We start from the raw sequence: 19081 nt of genomic DNA, 5'->3' as shown, positions 1-19081 counted from the left end.
TTTTAAGTAGAAATGTGCCATCTAGTAAGTGGTAGAGATAGCCATATATTGTGGGTTCATACAATACTCAATACCTGTCCTTTATAAATTAAGGTTTCCAAAAAGTCAAATAATCATCCAAGGGTCATTGTATTTTTGGTAGTAGAGCCAGAATTTAATCTGACAGTTTTAAAATGTTCATCTGAGGTTTGCTTGCTAATCCACTCACATTCTATAATTCCGCCATTAGGCTCCCTGCAAAAACAAGAACTAACATTTATTAGGCGCTTTCTAGGTGCCAAGCACTGCCTTAGGCATTTACCTGAATTATATCATTTCATCCTTAGGACTCAAATGTATCTTATTATCTACTTTACTAATGAGGAACCCAAGGCTCAGAGAAGGTAAGTAACTTATCCAGTGTCATTCAGCTTAAATAGAATTCAAACCATTCCTGTCTAACATAGTCTGTTTTCTTATCTATGGCCACCTAAAAAGCCTCTAAATCTGGAAACTATTAAGGACTCCATTCCTCCATGGACAGTAAAGAGAATTCAAAGACATCTCAGAAAAAAACAAGTTATCAATTTTCTCAAAAGTTCCCTGGCAAAACTGACTCCTGTGGCTTAGAAAAATTCTAAATCCTAATTTCAGACAACAACAAGTAACATTTATGTTCCAAATTCTGAAGCCAGACAACCTAGATTGAAATGTCAGTTTCTCATTATTAGCTAAATTATTTTTAACAAATTATTTAACTTCCCTGAGCCTCAGTTTCCTTATTTGGAAACTAGATAATAATATGTACTTCACAAGCGAGAGGTAAATCAGTAGTTCCTCATGAAGTGCTTTTAACAATATCTGGTAAATACTCAGTAAATGTAAACTCTGTATATTTTTGTCTAAGGCCAAAGGAAAGAGAAGCCTAACAATGGGAACTAGGAGAAAGGTTCATCAACCTGGAAAAATAAATAAATAAAAGGATGTGTACATCACTTAAGCGTAATTAATAAGACTTTTTAATGACCCCATGTAAACATGCCAGTTTGGTTTTGGTTTCTGTTTGGTTTGTCTGGGCGATAGGACTTCCAGGTTGCATAATGAGGTTGTTTCTAAAAGTCTACCTAGTTTAACAGGTCATGTGCACATTTCATTCCAAATGCCAGACCCCACCCCTGCCTCTGCGGTGAAACTGAGATGCTTTATTTCTTCAAGAATATTGCAGAAACCAAAGCTATCCTTGCAGAAGAAGAAAGAAATCAAACACACCAATCTCGATTCCAGTCTGTAGCAGACATTTCACAAAACTCAGCATTTCCTCTCAATGCCCCAGCCCTCCCTGGCCACCCTATGTTGCCCTCTGTCTTCAACAGCTCAGTCTGAACTTCAGGGTAGGGCCTCTCCTTTGGAAATGATAATTTGCATCTTTGATCCAGGGGTGCCACCTAGTAAACACTGTGCTTGACGTGGGTGATGAGTCCATGGCATGTTTGTTGTGTAAACGTCTCAGCCTCTATTTACCTGCCTTTGAGTCTCCTTTACATTGAAAGCATCTGTCAGTAGAGCAAGATGTCAAAGTGGATCGGGAGCCCCTGGGTGGCTCAGCGGTTTAGCGCCTGCCTTTGGCTTTAGCGCCTGCCTTTGGCCCAAGGCAAGAACCTGGAGTCCCAGGATCGAGTCCTGAGTCGGGCTTCCTGCATGGAGCTTGCTTCTCCCTCCTCCTATCTCACTCTCTCTCTCTCTCATGAATAAATAAATAAATCTTTAAAAAAAAAAAAAAAAGAGTGGATCAACTCTATCACCTCCTGGGAGCAGTTGGTGGAGAAGACACAACCAGTACGTCCATTTGGAAGGATGAAGGACCCTAGATTTTGTTCTTCAGGCTGCACCTTCAGGCTGTTTGTATGGTTATTGCCCTGGATATCATCACATCTGTCTATGGGGAGCTTCCATGTACAGATTTAAATTCCTTTATAGTGAAAAGTTTCTTGTTACAAGAGAAGGCAGGTTGCTTCATATATATACGTACATAATCAGTTTGATTGATCTAGCTAAGAGTTCAGGAAGAAAGCAATGTGCTGTGATCACACATATGCATGCCTATAACCCAGTGCATGGCAGCCTTTAATTCAGGCTCCTAATTTCATGTCTAGAGTTACTTTCTTACATTAATACTCCTATGAACTGTTTTCGTTCAAACTATTGCAGATTTCTCAGCCTGGACACTATTGACATGTTGGGCTCTACAATTCTTTGGTGTGGGTGGACTATTCTGCGCACAGTAGGATGTTCTGAAGCATCCCTAGCCTCAATCCACTAGATACTAGCAAATGCCACCCTCACTTGTGACAACCAAAAATGTCTCCAGCGGGATGCCTGGATGGCTCAGTCGATTGAGCTTCTGACTCTTGGTTTCGGCCCAGGTCATGATCTCATGGGTCGTTATAGATCGAGCCCCGGGTCAGGCTCCATGCTTAGCAAGGAGTCTACTTGATGATTCTCTCTCTGTGTCCCTCCCCAGCCCTGCTGTCTCTTGCTCTCATTCTTGTGCGAGAAAAAAAAAAATGTCTCCAGCTATTGTTAAATGTTCTTTGGGGAGCAAAGTTGCCCCTGTTAGGAACCACTGGTGAACCAATATTGTCCTGTAACCTTTAAATGACATTAAGTGCTGGAGTCTCATTTTGTAAATGAGTAGTAATTATTAAGGTTTTATTTTTCCCCCCAATTATGTCCTTTGCTTTTCTCTGCCTGTGGATGGAAAAGCATTCCTTACATACCATAAAGCCTCAGGACACCTGGGTGGTTCAGTAGGTTGAGCGTCTGCCTTCAGCTCAGAGCATGGTCTCCGGGTCCCGGGATTGAGTCCCCCATCAGGCTTCCCACAGGAAGCCTGCTTCTCCTTCTGCCTGTGTCTCTGCCTCTCTCTCTCTTTCTTTCATAAATAAATAAAATCTTTAAAAAATATATCATAAACCCTTAAGTCAGCATTTTTGAATTATAAAAACAATAACCAACTGTGTGATCGTCCCAGTCCCTGAAACTAAGCTCCACACCATCTCTGCACCTGTTCTATAGCTCAGTTGAGAATGCTGGCATACGTGACCTAAGGCTAGCAGTCTTCCTGTTCATGCTTTCCCCAAAATGCCAGCATCACAGAAGGTCCACAGGAGCCTCAAGACAAAGGCAAGCAGTTGCCTAACTGTGGATGATGCCATATCCAAGCACAGCAGGTGCAGCTCGGGTCCAGGAAACAGTGGGAATTGAACAATACCACCTCTGTGTAACCTGACTGCCAAGGAAGTAAAAACAACCTGTATATTCAAAGCACAGACATCTGTGGCATTGAGACCAGCCCTACCTTAGGTTCTGGAGTATGCCCAGGTCACCTTGGGTCACGTGCTTCATCTCTTCAGCATCCTCTTCCATCACTCACCCAACCTGTCTCCTAGGCCCACGGGAGCTTCTGAGCATCGTTCACCTGGCTGACCCTGGCCTCTCATGCTTCCAACGTCCCCTCATAAATGTACCTTTCCTGGATCCCATTTGTAGCTGAGATCACAACTAATCTGCAGTAACCTGGATCAAAGTCTCTAAACTCGTGGCCCATGGGCCAAATCTACTCCCCCCCTCCCACCCCCCCCACACACACACAAAACATGTATTCTTTTAGCCGGCAAGGCAGTTGGAAAATCTTCAGTTTCACTGCCAATATTTATAAGCCCAGAAATATTATCTAAGAAGTCCGGCTTTCCAGCTTCGCTTGAAGAATTTGCATGTGACACCACTGGCATGGAAGTAGTCGCTGTGGCCAAGCCGTGGCAACCTGTTTGGGCAGATCAGACTGCATGCTCTCTGGCTCCTCCCCGGCCCGCTCCCCTCATCTGTGTTACCTGCCTCACCCCTGTGGGCATCTGAGTAGGTGATCCTCTCATCTGAATCCCAGAGAGTCACATGCTAACACTGTAATTACTTTGGAAAACAGAATCAACAAGGCTAATGGAAGATGCAATAAAATTAGAAACAATAGCTAACTTTTTAATGCTCTTAATGCACTTTTCCTAGACATCATTTTTTCACCATCAAGTGCCTCTTATCAAGTGCTATTTTTAGGTCCCGTCATCAAATGCCAGTCACACTTGGAAGCACTTTTCATGCAATATTTCATCGACTTCTCACCATAACCGTTTGAAATAAGCACCATCACTATCCTCTTCCTGGAGATAAGGAAACTGAGGCACAGAGAAGTGAAGAAACTTGTTCCAATGTCAGAATCCAGGTGGGAAAGAACTTGGGTGGCTGGACTCTAGATTCCAGGTCGAGTTTGCCTTGGCTCTTTGCTGCCTCTCACATGAAGTCAGTTCTGACAATCGCGCAGGAAGCAAGAAGCCAGGAAGGCATTTTCAATTCACCCAGCCAGGAGGCCACGCGTGAAGGGCGGGACCCATCCAGCAGGGTCCAAGCCAAGTCTGCTAAGCTTGCCCTGCCCTGAATGGGGGTCCCTGTTCTGCCCAGGGACACAGGAAGTCACAAAGTGGGAGCCAGGGAGGTGGGGGCATAGCTGCAGGATAACTGAGGCAAAAGATACCAAGTAACCCACCACCTGTACACAGAAAGGACACCACCTAAAGGATTCAGGAAGTGATCAACGTGTCTTTCTAGTTCTGCATGTACCAAATCTACAGCCCAGCCTCGTTCCTCATTGAAAATCCCATGTCCAGACCCAAATGAGCTCAGCTTATGCGAGACAAGAGGCTACTCCCTCCCGAAACACACTGGGGAACAGTGGAGAGAGCCCTGGACGTCCCACAAAACAGACGAAAGCCTAGGAGTCATCCCTGATCCATCCCTTCTTTCACTGTCCATGCTCTGGACAAGTCAGTCTTACCAGCTCTTCTCCAAAACCTATCCCAACTCCCTCCTCTTTTCTCTGTCTCAACCACGAAAACCCTCGGCCTCTCTCACCAGGACTCCTGTAACAGACTCTTCACTCACTCCTCCGTGTGCACCCCTCTGAGCCACTTTGCAAACACCAGAATACATAGTCCTTATGAAGTATAAATCAGCTTACGCCATTGCAACATTCAAAACCCTTCCATCACATTTAGGATGAAGTCCCAACTTCCTGACTGGTCCTAGGAAGCCCAGTCTATTCGTCTTCATCTCCTGCACTCCACTTGCTCAATGCTGGGAATCCTGACCTTCTTTGCTCCTCAGGCACATCCCGTTCATTGCACTTATATACACTCTGCCCCCAACTCTTTTCCCACATTTTGCCATTGCTACTTCCTTCATGTTTCTCCCCATCCCCTTTGTGGCTATCTCTGTGTCTCTATACTGCCTCGTTGTTGTTATTCTTACTATTTTATTATTTTAATTTTTACTTCAAACCATCTGAAATTATCCAATAAATGTATCTGCCTGTGTCTTCTTAGCATCCCTTCACTAGAATGTAATCTCCATGAGAACATAGATTTTGTCTTGTTCAGGGTTGTGTCTTCAGAACCTAGAACCATGCCTGGCACGTGGTAGCTACTCAATACTTACTGGATGAAAGAATGAAGTTATAGGCTCATCATAATATTTCCAGCTTTGGAGAGAAAAAAATGGTAGGGTGGGGAGTAAGAAGACAAAGAGAAATTAGAAAGAGGCAGGGGAACACAGTTGTGTTTCTTTCTTTTTAAAAAAAAAAAATTTATTTATTCATGAGAAACACAGAGAGGAGAGAGAGAGAGGCAGAGACACAGGCAGAGGGAGAAGCAGGCTCCATGCAGGGAGCCCGACGTGGGACTCGATCCCGGGGTCCCAGGATCAAGCCCTGGGCCGAAGGCGGCACTAAACTGTTGAGCCACCGGGGCTGCCCCACAGTCGAGTTTCTTAAGCACCTACAAGGACTAAGTACAGTGCCTCAAATTTAATAAATTTCCCCCCTGAATGGTAGCTGTGTTTGGTGGGACTTTATGCCCACTGATTTACCTGCACAATTGCACTTAATATTTTCATGGATCCTATGAGGTAGACATTAGTGTGGCCATTATATAGAGAAGAAAGCTGAGGCTGAGAGGGGTCAAGTAACATGGGCCAGTTAAACAGCTAAAAAGTGATGGAACTGACCTGAAACCAGAAATCTTTTCCATCCCATCACTTTGTGACTTTGACTGCTGTCTTTGAGGTTCATTGCCGTGACCTTGCATCCTTGTACTTTCTCCTTCAAAAAACTGGCTGAAAGAACCTGCCTCCTACATCTTAGGGATGTGGCCGAAGCAAGAAGATAAAACTCAAAAATTGTTTCAGCATCTTGAAAGAACACCCGTTGATGGCCAAGTGCCTCTTGATTATCTGGAATGCCAGCACAAATTGTGTCCACGTTGACAGAGTGAGATCAGCAACTGAGGTCAGCTTTGCCCACTTCTGCCCAGTCCATCCAACTTAGCCTCTGTCTGCTGGTCTTCAGTAAGACATATACTAGGATTCCAGTTTTCCCCATCAATTATGAAGTCTTACCTCGCAAGAAGAACATAATTTGGTGAGACAGAATGATCACAAACCTATTGACATACTAGCTTTTCTCGTTTGAAGAATCTTTATCAAGAATCAGTTTCCTAAAGAATCGATGCTCTATTTTTTTCCTAGCATGTTGTTAGGAGAGCAAACTGGCACAGCCGCTCAGCAAAACAGTTGGGTGGTTTCTCTAAAAAAAAAAAAACTAAACATATACTTAGCATATGACCCAGCAATTGCATTTATCCCAAAGAAATTAGGATATATGTGCACACAAACCTGTACAGGATTGTTCCTAGCAACTTTAATTGAAATGGCCAATAAACATGGTGCATTCATAGCTGGGATACTACTCAGTGAGTGATACAAAGTAATGAGCTATCGATATACCAACAGCTTGGCCCCAGCTCAAGGGCATTTTGATGAGTCCCAGAAGCCAATCTCAAAAGTTCACACTTATCTAAGTCTTCAAAATGGCAAAATGATAGAAACAGAAAACCGATTAATGGTTGCAGGGTTTATTATGGTGGGAGGAGGAACAGGTAGCCAGAGGGAAATCTCTGTGGTTTTGGAATAGTTCTGCCTCTGAACCCCAATGGTGATTTCACAAACCTACACATGAAAGGACATAAAAATATACACACACACTGTACTAGCTATGTACTATATGTACTATAATTGCATAAAATGTAACATGAAGGGAAAGCAGATGATCCCATACAAAGGAATTCTCTGTACTGTCTTTGCAACTTCCTATGAATCTATAATAATTTAAAAACAAATTTTAAGTGCATATTTAAGTCGCTCTGAATAGCTAACATGTCATATATGTATAAGGATTTGTGATATATCTCTTAAAATGTTCTATCTTCGCAAATAACCTGAATGAAGTTTCCCTTAAATCACTGACTTACCATAACTGTTCTCATTTTTCAGAGCTTCTCATGCAAAGTTAGCTTCCATCTGTTAGGCAAGGGTTGTTGGTAGACCCTGGTTCCGGGAGTGCCCAGTACATAGTAGTTGCTCAACAAACGTTGGTTGAGTGGATGCATGAATATAATATAGATAGTAGGAATAGATGTGGAGGACTATTAGAAGGCAAATCACTAGAGCAACCCACATAGAAAATATGGAAAGAAAATTAATAATTGAAACAACTTACAATTGAGCAAAGGGGCTGCTTCTTACACTTCATGCCATGGTGCTTTGTGCACATAAAGAAAACACTATTCTTCTCTTCCAAATTAAGCCATCTAATAGAAACTATTAAGATGAAACAGTTTTATGGGGCGCCTGGGTGGCACAGTTGGTTAAGCATGTGACTCTTGGTTTCAGCTATTGTGATCTCTGGGTCATGAGATCAAGCCCCACGTCAGGCTCCACATGCAGTGTGAAGTCTGCTTGAGATTCCCTCTCCCTCTCCCTCTGCTTCTCCCCTCCCCACCATGCTCACTCGCTCTCTCTTTTTCTCTAAAATTAATAAATATTTTTTTTAAAAAGATGAACCATGGCTTTAGAGAAGTTCTAGGAAACTCCTTGGAGTTCCAAGTCAATCCAAAGTCACAGTTCTTTCTAGATGGGTAAAGGATAACCAAGCTCTGAAGGTCGTTCCAATCCTGGTTTCAAGCTGGTTCTGGAATGAACCAGAATGTGATAATTGAAAATGGTAAAGATCATATTTATTCTTGGGTGATGGAAAGTCTCTGTTTTTCTTTGTGTTTTTGCTACTCAACCTGAATAAACTTAGCCTCTATGTCTATTTCCTTCTGGGGCTTAGTTTGGGGTGGCAAAGTCAATGCTTACAGGGGCCCAAGCAGGTAATGTAAATGCATGAAGTCAAATAGGAGGTGATGAGGATTATAGTGAACAAAAGAACGTGCCTCACCTTAAGTCATTCAACTCTAAATATTATAAAAAGAAAGAAAACCACACAGCTTGTGCCAGCTCAACAAATTTGCAACCTCTGGGCTCAGCTCAGAAGGGTGGCTCAATCGGTAAACAATCTTGCAGGTGTGCAGTCCCTGAGGTGGAGGCCAGGCTTGTTTGTTTTCTTTTGAATCTGGATGAAGAAGTAGCCATAATGAGGAAGTGCTCACTTTGTTACCATGGACCGCCCAGGGCTCCTCCCACAGACACCCACCTGTTGAATTGTTTACTTTTTAAGAGTTTGGCATGAGATTTCAAGGTATTCCCAATGCCCTGACAGAGGCTATAACCCTAAAAAACAGCAGTTGGGTGGACATATTAGGGACCAAAAGGTTGTTACAAAGCATGGGTGGAGAGCCTGTGCCCTGTCACTCCCAGTTCTCCAACTCTGGGAATTTGTAACATTTTATTGTTCTGGGTAAACTGCTAGGGAAGCAGAAGAAAATTCACATCAACAGAGAAGTTCCCAAAAGCTGGTGCCAGTTGTTCTCTGCTGAACTTCTGTTGAGCACTATAGCTGTAAGTCCCAGCAATCACAAAATCTGTTAGCGATACCTGCAAATTGCCAACCCATGAGTCCATCCCTCCTCATCTTCAAGCAAAATAATTCTAACTCTATTAATGCAGCCTAGAGGTCTGGAAGCTTCCATTGCGTGAAATTCAGAAGCTAATTTGATTCAGGACACAAACTGTTCATTAAAAGAAAATGTAACACTTAACGTCTGTTTACAGCTAAATGTCATTCAAATGGTTGACATCTGGTCTACTATAAAATCCTATGCAATTTGAGTCCTGGTTTATGATTGTATCTTCCTCTGTCCCCTCCAAATGGAATGTTCCTACAAAAACCTTAGCTTTTAATTTCAGAAAACCAGGGATTATTTAGACTTTATTTTTTTAACTACCAGACAAAAATAGTACCTTCTAGGTACTAATTTGATTTACTTATTCAAAGGCATCTATTGAACTGCTACTATTTACTAGCCACTATAATAGATGCCAGAAATAAAGAATGGGTAAAATATGGTACTCACCCTCAGCAAAATTCAACAGATAAAAATTGAGTTGGTGGACATTGGCAATTGTCTATCTAGCATGCCTTCCAAATAGAGCTTAGGCCTTCCAAACAGAGCTCCGGCTGGAGGGTAAATCCATTCCTCTTGTCAGTGATAAGGCAAATGAAAATTCTTGCCTATGAATCATGAGAATAGATATCCCCACGCTCTTCAGAATGAGCTTCTGGAAGCATTTTATTGTCATCCAATGGTGATGTTCTTCGTGGATCGTATGTCTGGCACTTCTGCATCCAGTTCACTACCGGCCCGATGGTGCCACTGACCCATGGGGAGATCCAGAGCTAAGAAAGGAAATGAAGCAAAAGTCAATGGATTAAGACCACAAAATATGTCATATGTCTTGGCTTCCAGTTAATGGGAGTCAATGAATTTCTTTGTCAGTAAGCCAATTTGAGCTGGATTTCCTTGTACTTTACTTGTAAACAAGATTGTTTGATAAGTTTTCTAATTTGTTATAGAGGACGAGAGAAAAAGAAAGAGAATCTTAAGCAGGCTCCATGCCCAGTGTGGAGCCTGATTCATGCTCAAGTTCACAACCCTGAGATCATGATCTGAGCCAAAATCAAGAATCAAACATGTAACCGACTCAGCCATGCAGGCGCCCCAGTTTGATAAGCTTCTACAAACAGCTCATCCCATTAGATGATCCATGGTTTGTACCATTTTTTCTCAATGGTGAGAGTGACACTTCATGGCATATTTAACTGTGCCTCTGCTTCTTAGTTAAGACACTTGGGGTTATTGGACACTTTATCCTTTTTCTTTGCCCTTATATTTGCAGCATCCCTTCCCTTATTTCCTGCTAATTTAACCTAAAGGAGAACATGAGAAATAGAATATAGGCATTGGAAAGTTTCTCAAAATATGCTTGTTTCTGTAGCTATATACTAAGTCATAAACATTTTTCCCAGTGAAAATGTATTTAAAATTAGAGCTCAGTTGCCTTCATCTGGCATGGCTTAAGGATAATTCAACTGAAACAAGGCCCTAAAGAGTGGATGCAGATAGAGTAGACAATCTCTCAAGAGTGGTTCCAGATGGTAACTACACTTACTGTGGGGAGCATTGTGTAATGCATAGAATAGTCAAATCACTCTGTTGTACACCTGAAACTAATATAATCTTGTATGTCAACTATACTTCAATAAAATAAAGAAAAGGAGAACGACTGGTTCCAGCCCCAGGAACCTATGCATCATGGCACTTTGTGCAGCAGGCGGAATAGAAATGTTAAGTGAAACCACTTTTTTCTATCCTCTGTTGAAAAGAGCCACAAGTGAGAAAAGCAGCATATTTGGGGGGCTCAACTGTAGAACAGGGGCCCATCACCTATATGGTTAATTCTAACTGTATATCTGCTCATCTTGAATTAGTTGTGGCTTTGGGTTCTTCACCTATCAGTATTTTCATCTCAAATGTAAAGGATACCATTCTGTGCTTAAATTATCATAGATTCAAAACTGGGAGAGACTGGTAACAGGGAGAATATTCCAGAACTGACTTTGAGAAAATTGTGTTTGATTGCTGGCCCATACGGGGATTAACTGGGGATTATAGTCAGATCCCATCCTACCCACCATCTGTAGCCTCGCTTGCCCTTCATTCTGAGCAGCCAAATAAGTTCCTGTACTAAAAAACAGAATAGAACCCCTGGGTGCTCACTGCCAAATCCACCATCCGTTTGGAGTAGTGACTGCAGGTGATCATTTATTTAATGACCAAATCCTATCATTTAACATTAGGGAAGAAGAGCAGTATATAAAGGGGAACAACAAAATGTTAAAATTTAAAAAAAAAAAAAGAACCAACCTTTTTATATCAGAAGTGCTTAACTAAAATACATTAAGAATAAAATCTTGTAATGTTTATCATTTTCCTTTGAGAAGAAAATACATCACAGTAATTTCTAATGTATATAAAAATATTAAAATTGTCTCACTGTATAGTCTACATTGCTAAATAAAGCAAATGATGACAATTCTATTTTGAATATTTTTTTCTTTTTCTTTATTCTATTAAATCCAAGAAGAGATCACCATTTTCAAAGTACCATTGCTGGTTCCTCAAGCTCCTGGATGGGGCACAGGGTCTGCTGAGTATTTTAAAGTGTGTTTTCAGGCAGCTCTGGTGGCTCAGCGGTTTAGTGCCGCTTTCAGCCCAGGGCATGATCCTGGAGACTTGGGATCAAGTCCCACATCAGGCTCCTTGCATGGAGCCTGCTTCTCCCTCTGCCTATGTCTCTGCCTCTCTCTCTGTGTCTCTCATGAGTAAATAAATAAAATCTTTTAAAAAAAATTAAAAAAGTAAAGTGTTTTCGAGGCTCTCCTGGCGCTCACAGATTAAATATACAGAAAAACATTAAACATTTCTCACCATGATAATAACACTTTATATGTCCATGTACCTTTGGGTTCTTTGTAACACTTCTTTACATGCAATTATTATATTTTATTTTTCATTTGTCTGTGAGGAAGATTTCATTATGCCACTACCAACAGATATTAAAAGTGAATATATAAAAAGCATGAAATTCACAATTAGTAAACTAAAAAGGGAAACTTCAACTTGAGGGACACCTTGGTGGCTCAGTCGGTTAAGTGTCTTTCTTTGGCTCAGGTCATGATAACAGGGTTTTAAGATGGAGCCCCACATCAGGCTCCCTGCTCAGTGGGGAGCTGCTTCTCTCTCTCTCTCTTCCTCCACTACTCCCCCTGTTTATGCTCTCTCTGTCAAATAAATAAATAAATAAATAAAATCTTAAAAAAAAAAAAAAACAACTTGAACTTGAGTTTTCTGACTGCCAATTAGTGCCTTTAAAAATAATGTTCTGGGGCACCTGAGTGGCTCAGTGGTTGAGTGTCTGCCTTTGGCTCAAGGCATGATCCCGGGGTCCTGGGATCAAGTCCCACATCAGGCTCCCCACAGGGAGCCTGCTTCTCCCTCTGCCTATGTCTCTGCCTCTCTCTGTGTCTCTCATGAATAAACAAATAGTTTTTTAAAAATTAAAATAAAAATAATGTTCTCATAAGAACACTAGCCATTTTGAAGACTATCACGGGACAAAATGCCCTCTCCGAGGGATTCTTCCGAGATATATGAGAGTGACACAGACTGCTACTATGCTAGACTATGATGAAACTATTATTTCAATTTTAATATAATCATCACAAATAGTTTAAGGGCAACACCCACATGACTTCTCTGTGCCCCACATTGCTTAGCCTAGTGCTTTAAATGTAATACCATCTCAAATATCCCATGCCTTCTACCTACATAAACAGGACTCAATAGAGGGCACCTGCCAGGACAACTTCTATCTTCCCCAGAGGCTCTTAAACACATCAGCCAGGTCAGAGGAAAGCATCTTGCTTTGATCACCTCTAACAGGGTCAAAAGAAAGCCCTGGATACCCGCCTTTGGCCAGCCCCTGACATTCAAAGCCTCAGCACCACTGCCTTGAATCCGCCAGGACAAATCTCATTATGTCCCATATACTTGTGCCTGTCAATCATCTTAATAAGGCCCAGACTTTCAGGTCATCTGGAATCTTCCTCACTGTACCCCCCAAGGCTTGGCTTGGCCCCTATCTGACCCCATCTTCCATTCCCCCTCAACTCTCTGAAACCTTCCCACACTGCCCTCTGTGAGGCACAGTTCATCCTTTGTACAATCCCAACATGCACAAGCCTCTCTGAATGGTCCCTCCTTTTTCTCACTAGAACTGTAACTCAGCTCTTCCCTGAGGACACTGTGTCCCCTGCAGCCTCTCGCCAATGGACTTTCCTTCTCTCATACTGTTTACATCACCTGGATGTCTGAAAGGCATCTCAGGCTGGCAAACAAAACAACTCCTCTGTAGAACTCCTCTTCTCCAGAGTCCCCTGTTTCACTGATGGCAACTTCACCCTTCCAGTCCTTCGGGTCAAAAACCTTTCAGTCATCCTGATTCCCTTTTCTGTCATACCCTACATTCAATCTATAGGGAAATCCTGTTGGCTGTCCTCTCAAAATATATCCAGAATCCACCATCTTCTTGTCTAGGTTACTATAATAGCATCTTTAAAAGTGTCCCTGCTTCCACCTGAATATATTCCACCTTCCTAGAGTCTCTTCTCAAGCCAGCAGCCAGAGCAATCCCCTAGGTCAGATCATGCCACCGCTCTGTAGGAAAGCCACTAAAGATTCCTTGTTTGGACTGTAGTAGTACAAACCAAAGTCCTGACAACAATCCATCAGGCCCTACGGGACCTGCCCCTTAGCCCATCAGTTTCTCCTCCTCCCAGAGCTACTCTGTTCTACACACTTCATGCCGCTGTGTTGCCAGGAGGAGCAAGCAGGCACTGTGGTTCTTGTGCCCTTGAGCTATTTCTTCTGCTTGAAATGCTCTTCCTCCAGATACCTTCCCCCATCCCCACACCAACACCCTTGATCCCCATTCCTTGCTTTATACTTTCTCCTATCTCTCATCCCTTCTAACATCTATAGAATTTTCTTATGGATCATGTTTTTGTCCCTTATCCTCCATGAGAATGTCATGGCAGATGCTGGGATCTTGCTTCTTTTGTTCACTGAGATGTGCCCACTGCCTGCCTAGACCATAGGACTGATTCCTGGTCATCTCTCACAAACCTGCTCCACCACAGAACCACCACCACCACTCCCATTCTCAATTGATGGCAACTCCATCCTCATGTGGCCCAGGTCAGAAACAATGTCTTGAAACATCCTTGACTGTTTTATCTGTTATACCCACATCCAATCAGTCTCAGAGGACTTTAGACTCCACCTTCAAAATGATTGCTCAAGAGTTTCATGTTGAAAAAAGACCTATTGACCCTTACAAAATGAGCTAATAATATGACCCAGTCCCACTAAAAGACCATGAGCTAATCCCAATATCTAAACTTTTTACATATCCCACACACTTTTACCCTACCAATTACCTGCATGGAGATGGGTAGTCATTCTAAATATTAATTTTGATTCTACTTCTATCTGGCTTAACTTCTACTTTGTATCCACTTCACTAACTGCCTAAATGTTGGTAATGTGTGCAGGATGTGTTATAAATCTTATAGGTCCAGCTCAGTCCTTCTAGCTCTGACTGTAATGCAGATAGTGATTTCACACACTGCACTCAAAGTCAGAACTCAGATTTCTTAAGAGTCTATTAAAAAGTCAATCCAATTCGACAAACCTTTATTGCATGGCTGTGCTAGGAATTCTACTGGATGTGGAAGAGAACAAAATTCACAACTCTCAAGACACACATTGTCTGATATAGAACAGTCATTTAAACCAATAAGGTCAATAGAGTGCGATAAACCGAATACAAGTTTCGATGCAAGGTAAGAGAAATTAACCCCCAGCAAGCCAGAGAAAGACAAGAGCAAGTCAAAGTTCAGAAGGAATACTGGGGAGCGGGAGATGGAGACAACCCAAGCAAGAAAAATTGAACAGAATTCTTTGTTGTTAAGCGCCTGTTCTTTATCATTAGTGATGCTGCTTTTGGCCCTAAGAGGGCAGATTGGGAAGCAGAACTGAATTCATAGACCAGAATATGTGCATTGGGTAAAAAATTGGAATTAAACTGTTTCTAAAGTCCCTTGCAAAACTTCAATATTTGATGACCCAAATGATCAAAAAGGACAGCATTAATCTAGTCAAGTTTTGACTCATAGAATGCTTTTGGCAAGGTTTGCATGAATAATACTATCTCATGGGTCTGATGCCAAATCTGAAATATTAATAGACTGTGTTAAGATTTAAATCGAGTCATAAACATGTCTCCAAGAGAAGATGCATGACAATTAGGAGAAAAAATAATCTGGAGCTGTTTCTTTCCGCGAACCATTAGAACTGCGAACAGCTACAATCTGTCTTTGAAATTTTCCTTGAAAGTAAAATCACGAAATAACAAAGGACAAAACTGCAAAACTGCTTGTACCTATACAGCAGCCTGAGTATAATTTTGTTTTAATTCTGTTTTAAGAAATTTTGACCACTTGTTAGGGAAACATTTTCTTCTGGAATCTGTAAATTAGTCTTGGCATTGCTTTTCCAACAGGCAGGGGTAAACACATTCCCATCTTCATCAGACTAAAAACAGACAACAAATTTCATCTTTCTTTGGAATAGTGTGCTTCTTTTGACATTCTTTCAGTGATTCTTAAAAATAGAACTAGATTTGGGACGCCTGGGTGGCTCAGCAGTTGAGCATGTGCCTTCGACTCAGGGTGTGATCCTGGAGTCACGGAATCAAATCCCACATGGGGCTCCCTGTGAGGAGCCTGCCTCTCACTCTGCCTATGTCTCTTCCTCTCTCTCTGTCTCTCATGAATAAATAAATAAAATCTTTTAAAAAAATTAGAACTGGATTTGAATGCTGACTCCAGCTTGTATAAGGCAGTTTTATCTAGGATCCTTTGTCTTCCCTATGACATTGAAATAGCAAGACCTGCCTTATCTCATAAAGCATTTATGAGGTCCACATCAGATCTGAAAACACAGCAGAGGTATAAAACATCACATACAAATGAAACCTTGTGCATGAATATTCATAGTAGAGCTATTCATAAAAGCCAAAAAGTGAAAATAACTAATTCAAAGATCCAATGACTGATGAATGGATAAACAAAAATAGCATAGGTATATGATGGAATATTATTTGGTCATATAAAGGAAGGAAATACTGAAGCATGTTACAACATAGATGAATCTTCAAAACATTATACTAAATGATAGAAGTCAAACATAAGGGGCCCCTGGGTGGCTCAGAGGTTGAGCATCTGCCTGTGGCTCGGGTCATGATCCCAGGGTCCTGGAATCAAGTCCCACATCGAGCTCCCAGCAGGAAGCCTGCTTCTCCCTTTGCCTATGTCTCTCTCTCACTCTCTGTGTGTGTCTCTCATGAATAAATAAACAAAATCTTAAAAAAAAAAAAAAGAAGTCAGACACAAAAAGCTACATGATATGACTCCACTTAAATGAAATGTCCAGAGTAAGTGTATCCACAAAGAAAGTAGATTAGTGTTTGCAAAGTGGGGGGAGGGGAGGTAGGGATGACTATGGAGTCACTGCTAATGGGGACTGATGAAAATGTTTTGAAATTAAGATCATGGCGATGGCTACATGATTCTATGAATTTACCAGAAACCATTGAATTTGTACACTTTCAAGGGGTCAATTTATGGTACATGAACTATATTTTAATTTTATAAATTATATAATAAAACTACAGTATACAAATATTTCATTATTTAGGAGTCCCTTTATTTCCAAATTAGGGATGCTTCCATCCTGTAGCTCCTATTTCCCCCTCCCTCAAAATCTCTCTCTAAAGTACCAAAGCTACCCTACTAGGCTTCTGAACAATAACTAGTAAGCAATTGGTAATTTAAAAAAAGCAGCTGGGCAGCCCGGGTGGCTCAGCGGTTTAGTGCCACTTTCAGCCCAGGGATCGAGTCCCACGTCAGGCTCCCTGAATGGAGCCTGCTTCTCCCTCTGCCTATGTCTGTGCCTCTCTCTTTCTGTGTCTCTCATGAATAAATAAATAAAATCTTTTTTAAAAAAGAAAGAAAGAAAGAAAGAAAGAAAGAAAGAAAGAAAGAAAGAAAGAAAGAAAGAAAGAAAAAGAAAGAAAGCAGCTGTGGAGGGGCACCTGGCTGACTCAGAACAGCACGCAACTCTTGATCTAGGGTCATGGATTTGAGCCCCATGCTGGGTGTAGAGATTACTAGAAATAAATAAATAAACTTTAAACGTATTTTTAAAATAAATAAATAACTTTAAAAAGCAGGTGTGGGGCAGCTCAGGTGGCTCAGCAGTTTAGCGCGGCCTTCAGCCCAGGACTTAACCCTGGGGACCCAGGATTGAGTCCCACATCGGGCTCCCTGCATGGAGCCTGCTTCTCCTTCTGCCCGTGTTTCTGCCTGTCTCTCTCTCTCTGTCTCTCATGAATAAATAAATAAATAAAATCTTTTTTAAAAAAGAATAAAAAGCAGGTGTGGAGAAAGAGTTGGTATTTATAAGCATGATCGCATAACAAGAACTCCTTTTTCCTCGTAAGTTGAACATCATGAAGAAAAGAGTTAGAATCTTCTTTTACTTATACAGTGCCCTCTGGGGATACATGTGTTGTGACATCATTTTTCTACTCCATCACTTAGGGCTTCTTTTGTGCTTATAATTTCATCTGAGTAAAAACGTGTGCATGAGTGCACACATGCACGTTTGTGCGTATGAGGAGAAAATGTAAAGGCACAGCACAATTTGACCAGTTCACCTAATTCTTACCATTTCACACATTTCTGAAGAATGTTTTCTTACTTCCTACAAATTCTGAATAACTGGTTTTAAAAAAGGTCAATAGAAAATGAATGATCAAAAATATGACATTAAAACTTTTTCTAAAATCATATAACAGCATTACCCCAAATGTGGCATATTTATTTCCTATCCACAAGCTATTTTCAAACAAAAAGAAATGCAATTGTATTTAGTTTGGTCATTTTGTAAGAACGACTAAGGACTATACAACATGAGTTTTCACAAAGAATTAACTTGTAATTGTACTGATTATTATTTTTACCACCCAAAGAAATAGCATGGAACAATAAACGCAAAGAGATTTTTTTAATTAATTTCTTTAACAGTATAGATATGACACGAAAGTGAACACCACTGGGGGTTATTCTGTATGTTAGTAAATTGAACACCAATAAAAAATAAATTTAAAAAAAAAATAAATAAAATAAAATAAAATAAAATAGAAAGTGAACACCTTAAAAAGTAGCAGAGTAATATGCTCCCATCTTCACTGTTGTTACTGTATAAACTTGAAAAGAGGAGGTTGTGGAGGGATATTAATAGCCATTGTCTCTGAGCGGTGGATGGTGCATGGTCTTAGCTTCATCGTGCTCATCTATATTCGCTTTTCTGCAGTAAAGACGTAAAAAAAAGGGGGGGTGGAGAATCATTATAATAAAAGAGAAGAAGGTATTTATGAATAGAAACACTGTCATTGTTTTAGCTTTATTTTACCAAAAGATGCCCTCCAAAATAAGGCCAGCTTCTCTATGATTTTAGGAAGATTGATTTAAAACTCCAAATAAAACAAAGGAAATTTGCTCAAGATTGAGCAAGGTACATACAAAGCAAGTCCTTTTAAGGAGGGAAACTTGTTAAGTCATTTATATTGTTTTACTAGATTTTTTCCTTTTTCAGCTTTTTGGTAGTCGCTGGGGTCTCAGCCTAAATTATAGAATGCTTTCAGACAAATGCCTTTTTTCTCATTTTAAAATGATATTTTAAGAATAATTTGTAACTAAAACACAGTATGCAAACAGATGATCCTAAGTTTATTCTTAAGTAGGTAGAGTATTTTTGTTTACGTAATTTTTTGCATCAGTAAAATCTATCTTCATAGAAAGCACAAAAGCAAGGTCCAGTCCATCATGTATATAACTATAGGACTTTCACCTGAATCTTTTTTTTCTTTCTTTTTTTTTACTTTCACCTGATTCTTAACATGATCATTAATGCATAAAGAAGTCCATCCAATACACATAGACTTAGAATTCTGTCTTCCCTGACATCACTCA

General features: G+C 40.8%; 1 long non-coding RNA gene across 23 annotated transcripts in view; it reads right to left on the bottom strand.

The window, feature by feature from the left end:
* LOC144296108 (uncharacterized) overlaps nt 1–19081 on the bottom strand; it is a 63571-nt gene that overhangs the window by 13498 nt on the left and 30992 nt on the right. For 20 of the 23 annotated variants that reach the window (XR_013363258.1, XR_013363260.1, XR_013363256.1 and 17 more), the window contains 4 exons: nt 18262–18416; nt 9438–9760; nt 7392–8536; nt 6091–6475 (listed from right to left, as the gene is read on the bottom strand). This is a non-coding gene — a long non-coding RNA (uncharacterized LOC144296108). Of the gene's footprint in view, nt 1–5374; nt 5567–6090; nt 6476–6759; nt 7090–7391; nt 8537–9437; nt 9761–18261; nt 18417–19081 lie in introns of those variants that run through there. The other 3 variants (XR_013363259.1, XR_013363251.1, XR_013363261.1) reach the window with 3 other exon arrangements.

Source organism: Canis aureus, chromosome 24, assembly GCF_053574225.1.
Source record: "Canis aureus isolate CA01 chromosome 24, VMU_Caureus_v.1.0, whole genome shotgun sequence".
NCBI lineage: Eukaryota > Metazoa > Chordata > Mammalia > Carnivora > Canidae > Canis > Canis aureus.
Note: the sequence above shows the minus strand (reverse complement) of the source record. Positions and strands in the feature narration are given on the sequence as shown.